We start from the raw sequence: 9,089 nt of genomic DNA on the forward strand, positions 1-9,089 counted from the left end.
AAACAGTGTTGGATTTAAAATTAGTTTACAAAAAGTGTTAAAAAATAAAAAAAAATCGCTGAGAGTGGGGGAAAAGGAAAGAGAGAAGAGATAGATTAGAAAAGGATATTCTAACTTATTGATAGATGAATTTCACTAATGAAGGGGACAAGGTTTCCTCAAATTGTTGTATTAGCACCCTGATAATTTAGAACCTTGTTTTCTCAATTTTTTATAGTATATAAATTTTAAAATAAAGTATTAGTAGATCTAGTGGAGATACTCTAATAGCGTCCGCAGTGGAGGTTCCCAAACCGGTCCTATACAATAAATGCAAGGACAGAACCGATGTCTATACATTGTGAGCTCGATTCCATGGAGGAGGAGCTCCCCTGTAAAGAACCCGACTCCAAACAAAAAACAAATCATGCTTTTTTCTTTACCATTCTTCTCTTTCTTGCCATTGGCGCTCCCGCCACAACGAAGAATTCGTCGTTGCTATGCTTGCTCTGACCCCCAACTCCTTCTGCCCTGGCTCGCCATCGGATATGGACTGAGCCCCCGTCGAAGCCCTAGATTTGAGTGGAGGAGCTCGTGCAACAGGAGCCGAAGGAGCCAAGGACAATGGTGGCTCGGGAGGACGAGCTCCTCACACTCGCACACTCCAAAGGTCTAGGACTCCGGGGCGACGGAGGAGGAGGAGGACAACGCACTTCGAGGCCCAGGACTCTGGGGCACCGAGGACAGTGTGCAGTAGCCCCATGGCCGCATTAGATCCAGCGGTAGCCCCATGGCCGCAATAGATCCGGCGATGAGGGAATTGGGGAGAGAGGAGATGCCACAGCCTTGTCGGTGAGGAAGGAGGTGGAGGTGGAGGGGGATTGCAGCGGCGCGGATGAAAGAGGCAGAGGGAGTCGAGGAGGCATGGCTTCGGAAGAAAAAAAAAGAGTCACGAGATTTTTTGATGGAAGGAGGGGATGGGTGCGGGAGAAAAAAGATGAATGGTTTTTTCACGTGGGTCCCATTTATCGATTCAGGATATAGTTCTATGCATTGTAATCTACTCACTCAATTTCAAATTATAAATCGCTTTGACGGCTAGTTGGCCTTCTGTTAAGCTAATGCGGCTTTACTTTTGCAGGTTGGTTTCATGTGTGACATAAACATAAACATGGTTTCATTTTATTGCAATAAAAACTCGCACGCCTATGGTTGTATTAACTTATTATTCTTTTGACGAAAACTATTTAATATATACCGAAGCATTGGCATATTACTTGGTTTGTGTTTGTGCGCCGTTCGGTTAAACCCATGTTCAAAGGCCCAACGGGTCGCTCAGAATTACTTGAGCCCACACAGGCGGTCTGGACCTGGCTCGTTGCGCAGGCCGCAGGCAGTGCCAGTCTGAAAATGGCGGCAAAATCTGAGAAAATGGAGGGAAGTAGGGAACCTCACCACTTTCCCCGCCGCCAAACACCACAGTGACACTCTGACACAATCGAAGCTCGAGACCAACTCCAAGCGGAGGCCGCCTCCGACGAATCCGTCCATGGGGAAGCGCGGGGGCTCATCCAGCCGTGCGACAGCGACGGCACCGTGCGCGTCCTCCACTTCCGCCGCCGGCCCCGACGCGTCCCGCCCGGCCTCCAACCCCGTATGTTCTCTCCGCCGCACCACCTTCCTTATATTGTCGATTCGCGATCTCTCTTTGGTTAATGTTTGCATCTTTTTGAGATTGCAGGGTGCCACCACCGGTGGGAGGAAGCGGAAGGCCCCGACGGCCCCTTGGAAGCCTCGGAAGGCACAGGTTCGTGGGTTCGTGATGTACTGTATACCAAACTCATCACTGCTAGCCTTCTCCTGAACCTAATCTGTTTCCTCTGAACTTGCCGCATCCATATTGCGCCATTGTTCGGTGTATAGGATCACAGAACAAATCACATCGTGGTTCGCTACGGGCACATAAGAAACCTCTGGCGAGGAAGAAACATCAAAGGTTTCTGGGATGCGAGAGAAGATTTGGATGAATGCGGCCACATAATGGCGGAGCTGCCGCAGCCGTGGCCGATGACATTGGTGGATGTCAAACTCTGGATCTTGAAACTGTTCCAGCTTCATCCAGAGACACAAGATCTCCAAATAAAGGGGTTCTTCAAAGAATTCTGCCCTGACTTCTTCGATATCGGTCTAGATGACCATGGTCCAGAATTTTATTCGGACAACTTGGACTGGGACGAACGACTTTTCCATAGCGACAGGTCTTGGACTTGCTTTGTCAATAAAATGAAGAGAGAAAAAGCGTTTCAGCAGCTCATGCTGTATGCAGACTGCTCTGAACTCAAGCACTATGATGTTCTGCTCAAAGCCATACCTGATGGTTACTCCCAACTGCCAACGGTGTTGCTGCCCTTGAGGAACTCTGATGAGCCTCTTCGTCTGCGCTCTCAGCAAGACCTCCTGCTACCAATGACAGCGAAGGAAATTTCAACAAAAGTTGCTGACGAATGTGGCGAGCAGGTCAGTCTCCCTGAGGTTTGGAGGGCAAAACAGAAAGCTTTGGAATTCAGATTTGGTACGTATTATGATTCATACGACTATGTCCCAAGGTTGCTTAAGGACATAGTATGTTCAAACCCAGGTAGTTTTCTTGACATCAAGGATACAGAGGTTGTGGGCTGCAAGGATTTCCGAGTCCTCAACTGTATATTTTGGGCACTTGCACAGTGCATACGTGCCTTCAGTTACTGTCGCCCTGTGCTTTGTGTTAAGGGCACACCACTATGTGGGAGATATCAAGGGGTGCTGTTGACCCCCCTTGCGTTAGATGCTAATGATTGCCTCGTTCCAGTAGCATTTGCTATTGCCGAGAGAGAGACAAAGGAAAGCTGGCTTTGGTTTCTTAGGAATGTGAAGCGAGCAGTCGTGAAGGAGCGGTCTGGTGTCTGCATTATCCATGACTGCAAAGTGGAGTTGGTAAATGCTGTAGATGATATTCAGAATGACCCAGATGAAACGCACCCATGGAGGGATGTACGAAGCCGGTGGTGTATGCTACACCTTGCTACTAATTTTTGACCCTATCGCATCGCTTCGCCTTGCATCAAACGTAAATCTGATGCAATAGGTAGCTGCTATTGCATCAATTTTACAAATCTGATGTAATAGGTGCTCATTATTGCATCGAGAAGGAATTTGATGCGATAGTAATTCATGTCGATGCAATAGGTATGATCTATCGCATCGATTTTGTGCAAGAGATGCAATAGATAGAAGTTATTGCATCGGACAAATTTTGTTGCGTTTGTATTGATTTTTGATGCAATACGGAGGAGGTATTGCACCGGTTTAGAATATGGATGCAATTAGGAAATACTGTTGCAACGGAATGATAGTGATAGACTCCGATGCAATAGGTGACTTCTATTGCATCGGCTTAGCAGTGATTCAATGTGATGCATGGTTATTATTGCATCAAAAATACATTACAAGATGCTAAAACATATTGTTGGGTCACATATGATTCAAAGGCCCACGAAAAGGACGCACAAGACAGAGTCACCACCCAACTTTAAGGGCCTGTTTGGATGAAACCCTGGAGAAGTTGTCTAGAAAAAAATGTTGCCTAAGAGTTGCCTAAAAAGTTAGTGATTTTTGCTTGGCTAGGCAAGTTTGAAAAATGTTGTTTGGTTTGAGGTTTGTGCCCGAGAATAGTAATGAGAGGATATGCATAACCGTGGAGGCGTATTAAAATATTTATGACGTGAGATTAAGAGCATCTCCAAAAGTATCCTAAATTTTTCTCCTAAAAACTCTATATTTTCCAACTCCTGAAAATGTATTAAGAGAAATAAAGAAGGCTATCTCCAAGAGTTTCCAATATTCTACCTCCCAAATCAAAATTTGACCAGTCCCAGGATTTGTGATATTTTGCATCAAGAATCCTGAATTTTTTTATACCCGTTTAAGCTCTCACCATATCTTTCTCTCCCGTGCTTTTCTCATCTGGAATCCTGTTATTTCTCCTTTTCCTTTTCCACCCATTTTTCTTCTTAGGCTCGCCACAGGGGCATGCGAGGACGAGAGCTAGCGGCCGATCCTGGCCGGGAGGGCCATGCCGGCGGCGAGGGGTGGCGCGGAGGCATGCCGCCGGCCTCCCCACGCTGCCGACTTGTGCGATCGCCTGTACCTGATGGTGCAGCCGGTGGAGGAGCGGCAGATGCAATTCTGGCCGGCGCGCCCACTGTCGCTCGGGAGGCTCCTGCTCGAGCACGACCTGGGCAGCAAGCAGGCGGTGAAGCGCGTGCTCATGGCCATGGTGTGGCCACTACGCCAGATTCTTACAGCAGGAACGGGGGTATTTTTACTGTAGGAGCTGCTGGGGTTGGGGGCGCCCCTACAGTGGGCGTCCTCGAGCCCTAGCAGCCCAGCCGCCCCTACATATGGCACTGTAGGGGCGGCTGGTAACCTGAGCCGCCCCTACAGTTGGGGCTGATCTGTAGGGACGGCTCAATCACCAGCCGCCCCTGCAGTGCCCACTTGCCTTTTTCATATTTTAAAATTTGAAAGGTTTAAATTTAGTCAAATGATAAGATAACCAAAATAAAAGTTGTAGATCTTGATGAGTTGAACAATTTTTGTATTCATCACTTTTACATATGAAATCATTTAGGGTTTGAAAATTTGGTTTGAACTTGTCAAATTTTAAATTTTAAAATGTGTAAAACATTGTCACATCCAAGTTTGATCAAACTTAAATGCTGAAGCATGATTTTAGAATTTTTTAGGAAAAAAAACCATCACATTTGGAGTTAGTATGAGGGAGAACAACAAGTTACAAAGTTTACACACAGATTAAAAAGAGAAATCACACTGTTCTAGATGATCCTTACATGATCTAGTGAACAGTGTGATTTTTTTTAATCTGTGGGTCAACTTTATAACTATTTTTTCTTCCTTATACTAACTCCAAATCTGATGATTTTTTTCCTAAAATTTTCTAAAATCATTCTCTATCAATTTATTTTGTTGGTTTTGTCAATATATACATATGAAAAGATTGAGCAATTTAAATTTTGAATTTAAAAAAAACAACTTCAGAAAAGATTTTGGTTCCTCAAATGATTTCAGCTGAAAAAGTGATAAATACCAAAGTTGAATAATTCATCAAGATCTACAAATTTTGTATTGGTCATTTATTCATATGACAAAGTGGTAACGACATTGTTCATAAATGTGACACATCTCTCATAAGGTTTTATAAACTATATGAGACATGTGTAAGATTAGTGAACAATGTATGCTAAGAATTTGTTAAATGAAGAAATGACCAAAATAAAAGTTGTAGATATTCATGAGTTAAACAACTTTGGTATTCATCGCTTTTTATGTTGAAATCAATTTGGGTCTCAAATTTTGGTTCGAACTTATCGTTTTTTAAAATTTCCAATTTGAAAGGTTCAAATTTTGTCAAATGATAACATGACTAAAATAAAAGTTATAGATATTAATGAGTTGAACAACTTTGGTATTCATTACTTTTTATGTTGAAATCATTTTGGGTCTCAAATTTTGGTTCGAACTTGTCATTTTTTAAAATTTCAAATTTGAAAGGTTCAAATTTAGTCAAATGACAAGATGACCAAAATAAAAGTTGTAGATCTTGATGAGTTGAACAACTTTTGTATTCATCACTTTTACCGGCAAAAATTGCATCTATTTTAGACCTATAACATCAAAAATTGACCGGTGCAATAGGGTCAAAATTTAGCAGTGAGTATTTTAGTGACAAAAAACTTGTGACGATGTTCAAGAGGCTTTGCCAGCAGAAGCAACCAAGTAAGTTTGCTGAAATCTGGAAGGAGCTAGATGAGTTGACATCGAAATATATGGCAGAGAAAGAAAGCAGTGCAAGCCAGGAAATGCAGCATGGGTCAGGCGAGCATGATGAGGCTGAACTTGAGGCACCATGCAGCCAACTGAAGTCAGTGCAGGATGGGGAAGAAGGAAATCACGGGGATGACAACCAAAGGAAGATAACAAAGTTTTCTGAATTGGATCCATCTGAAACCGAAGAAGTGGTCACTGCTGCATGACACAAATAGTGCTAGGTATGGCATCATGGGCACTGATGTATCTGATAAATATAAGCATAACCATGAATTCAATGGGATACAGTGGCTTCCACTCTGTGCCATAGTAGAGGTGACATTCAAGCGCATCATAGAGTACTTCAAAAACACAAGTGCCGCAGCAAACAAAGCAATCAACGACCCAGCAATGAAGTTCCCTCAACGTGTCCAGGATGAGATGAATCTCAAAATGCAGAAGGCCCAGGTGCATCAGGTGACCTGCGTGAAAACAAAGTGCAACAATGTTATATTGGGGGATGATGTTAAACAGTTTGTGGTTCAGTCAGGGCAGAAGCGTGTAGCTGTTCGCCTGTATTCAAATTCTACCGGTAGCGTGAATAAGTTTGGAGAGCGCACAATCAGAAAAAGTGCTGCATGTTCATGCAACAAGATGCAGCTTGTTCGCAAACCCTGCTCTCACGTCATGGCTGTCTGCAGTCAAATTGGAGTTAGCACTTCTACATACATGTCCCCGTACTACAGCCTGTCCTGTCTAGGTAATACTTGGAGTAGAAAATTCAGCGTAGCTGATAATTTGTTCAGGTACAGAGAATCCATTCAATTTAGCTGGGAGAAGAAGTCGCCAACTTGGATCCCGGACAAAATGCTGGAGTGTGGCTTTCCTGGTTTTCTAACATCAGAATGCACACAAACTGGCACAGAAGAGGAAGAGCAAGAGTGAAGCGTCTGCAGTTGATCAATTCCAGACAACCAAAGAACCGAAGAAGACTCAGAAGAACCTAGCCAAGCTTCAACTTCTACGTTCTTCCGTGAAATTAACCATATGTGTACTCTAAATATGCAGTACCTTCTGAGCTTAAGTTATCCTAGTTAAAACTGAACTTTTTATCTGTGTGCTTCACTGCTTGTCTGCTTGTGTCATGTCCAGGAAACTGAATTTCAAGGTAGTTCAGGCAATATGGTTAGTAGACCTGTGACAATGTGCTTTAAATTCAAGGTTTGCACCAACACTGAATCCTTATCTCATTCAAAAGTTGGTTACAGTGCTGATATTTATATTTGCTTAAAACTCTGCACCAATACTAAGTTACTCTTGTTTTCCAAAAAAAAAAAAAAACTAAGTTACTCTAACAGACATTACTTCTAGGCTGTTGACTTTGTAATGATTAATGGATAATATGCATAGATCGAGTTTGTTGTGCAGGTAGGACAACTGTTGTGTAGCTAAGTTTGTGATTGGTGATTTTTTTTTTTTTTTTGTCTTGAATAGTTGTGAAGCAATCTCTGATTCCAATGTCCCAAGAATTCCATTCTACAGAAAATTGCCAGTGTCTTGTATTATTGTTCCCAACTTCTCCATTGTGTTGTGCATGCGTCTATCCATAGGTAGTTTTCTGAAATCATAATTATTAATTAGTACAATAGTAACAGTGACATCATCATGCCAGTTGATGTCCCCTTTCAATTGTTTTTTTCTCTCTCCGGTGGATGATCTATATGCTAAGCTTTGTGAGTAATGGCGTTTGTCAGGATGTAAGATATTGCCTGAATGTTATGTGCGTTGCTCAGACCTGGTCAAAGCTTTGATATGAAAGTGCTGCGTTTTTATCCCTGGGCGTTTTACATCTGAAACTCTCGCTTGCGCAGGGGTAATAGCTTCGCAAAGGAAAACAACAAAGGTCATCATCACTTCGGCTTAATGTGAATATTTGCATCAATAGTTAACCACTTCCATGTAATATTGTTATAATAATGTTGTAATCTTTTTCGCGAATGCGCTATCGTCGTAATCTTGGGTCAAACGCACCATAAAATTGTCGAAAATATGCACAAGTCCTACACCGCCCCAAGGTATCTGTATCTCAAATTACAGTTTGTATCCTACATGGTATAATTGGGAATTCTGGCGTGGCTCAGGAATATCAGCACCAGTTCGAATTTATGTTCAGGTGTCAGCCTCCCAAGCACAAGTCGGTGACAACTGACGAGCACTCTTCAACTATGCCCAGGAAGATTTTGATTTTTCCAGTGCAGCGGCAACATGTTGTTTTGTCGTCCGATTGCTTACTCACAGCAGAAACGGGCAAATATGTTGAGAAACGACGTCAGTACACCCGAATCCGTACCGTGTCCGTACAACCAGTTAGGATTAAAGATTAGATTAGTAGTTAACTGCGTGTACTTTAAACCTACCTCTTCACATGTATATATTCTACGAGATCAATGAAACACAATAGTTGTTCTCAAATCAAATCTTTGTTCATTTACATTCACATTTAACACGTTATCAGTCACTTTCGCTCTTCTGGACAGAAAGAAGGAGAACGCAGAGGCAACCAATGCCTCTGAACCAAACACCGGTAAGCATCATGGCCAAAATTGACTTACCGTCTCACGTCGCACGTGGCTTGTTCTTCGCCCTTCGCCGCGTCAGCAGAGTTCGCCGTGGCTCGATCCGCCACCACGGCCACCATGGACAACGCCGCAGCGTTTTCGAGCGCCTTGGGCCTCGTGTTCGCCGCAACATTGCCCATGGTCATGGCCATGGTCCTTTCGGCTGCCTCTTCGACTCCGTTGTTCGTGGCCTCCGTGCCGATGCAGTTCCTCGCCGCTGATGGAGTCCAGTTCGTCATGGCCGCCATGCTTCTCCGCGCGATCTCCGTCTGCAGAGCCAGCCACCGTCTCCTCGCCTTGGCGTGGACGGTGCCGGCCCCAGCAACGCAGCACCGTGCACTGTGGAAGCCCTGGCGCCACCCGCTGTCGAAGTCCCGGCACCGCCCGTTGATGAAGTGATCGCCGAGCCCGTACCCGCATACGTCCCCAAGGAGCCGATGTCGCCAGCACCGGCACCGCCTCGCTACTGGTGCGACTTCTGCAAGGAGTGCACGCTGATGCCGCACACGCTGGAGTACAACTACTCACTGCCATCGCTCACGCTGATCCCGGAGACTCAAGTGGTGGCTGGCAGAAGCATCCCCGGTGACGCCCTCGGTCCATGGTACTTCAACACCGTCGCCGCGC

General features: G+C 44.4%; 1 long non-coding RNA gene and 1 pseudogene across 1 annotated transcript; one reads left to right on the forward strand and one right to left on the reverse strand.

Annotated features, from left to right (window-relative positions):
- The first annotated feature begins 1,451 nt into the window (after positions 1–1,451).
- LOC136540608 (uncharacterized) lies at positions 1,452–8,461 on the forward strand (annotated as a pseudogene).
- LOC136540609 (uncharacterized) lies at positions 6,095–8,594 on the reverse strand. Its single transcript, XR_010780000.1, has 2 exons — positions 8,457–8,594; positions 6,095–6,326 (listed from the first exon to the last, which is right to left on the reverse strand). It is a non-coding gene; the product is annotated as an uncharacterized lncRNA (long non-coding RNA).
- Positions 8,595–9,089: the final 495 nt, after the last annotated feature.

Source organism: Miscanthus floridulus, chromosome 2 (genome assembly GCF_019320115.1).
Source record: "Miscanthus floridulus cultivar M001 chromosome 2, ASM1932011v1, whole genome shotgun sequence".
Taxonomy (NCBI): domain Eukaryota; kingdom Viridiplantae; phylum Streptophyta; class Magnoliopsida; order Poales; family Poaceae; genus Miscanthus; species Miscanthus floridulus.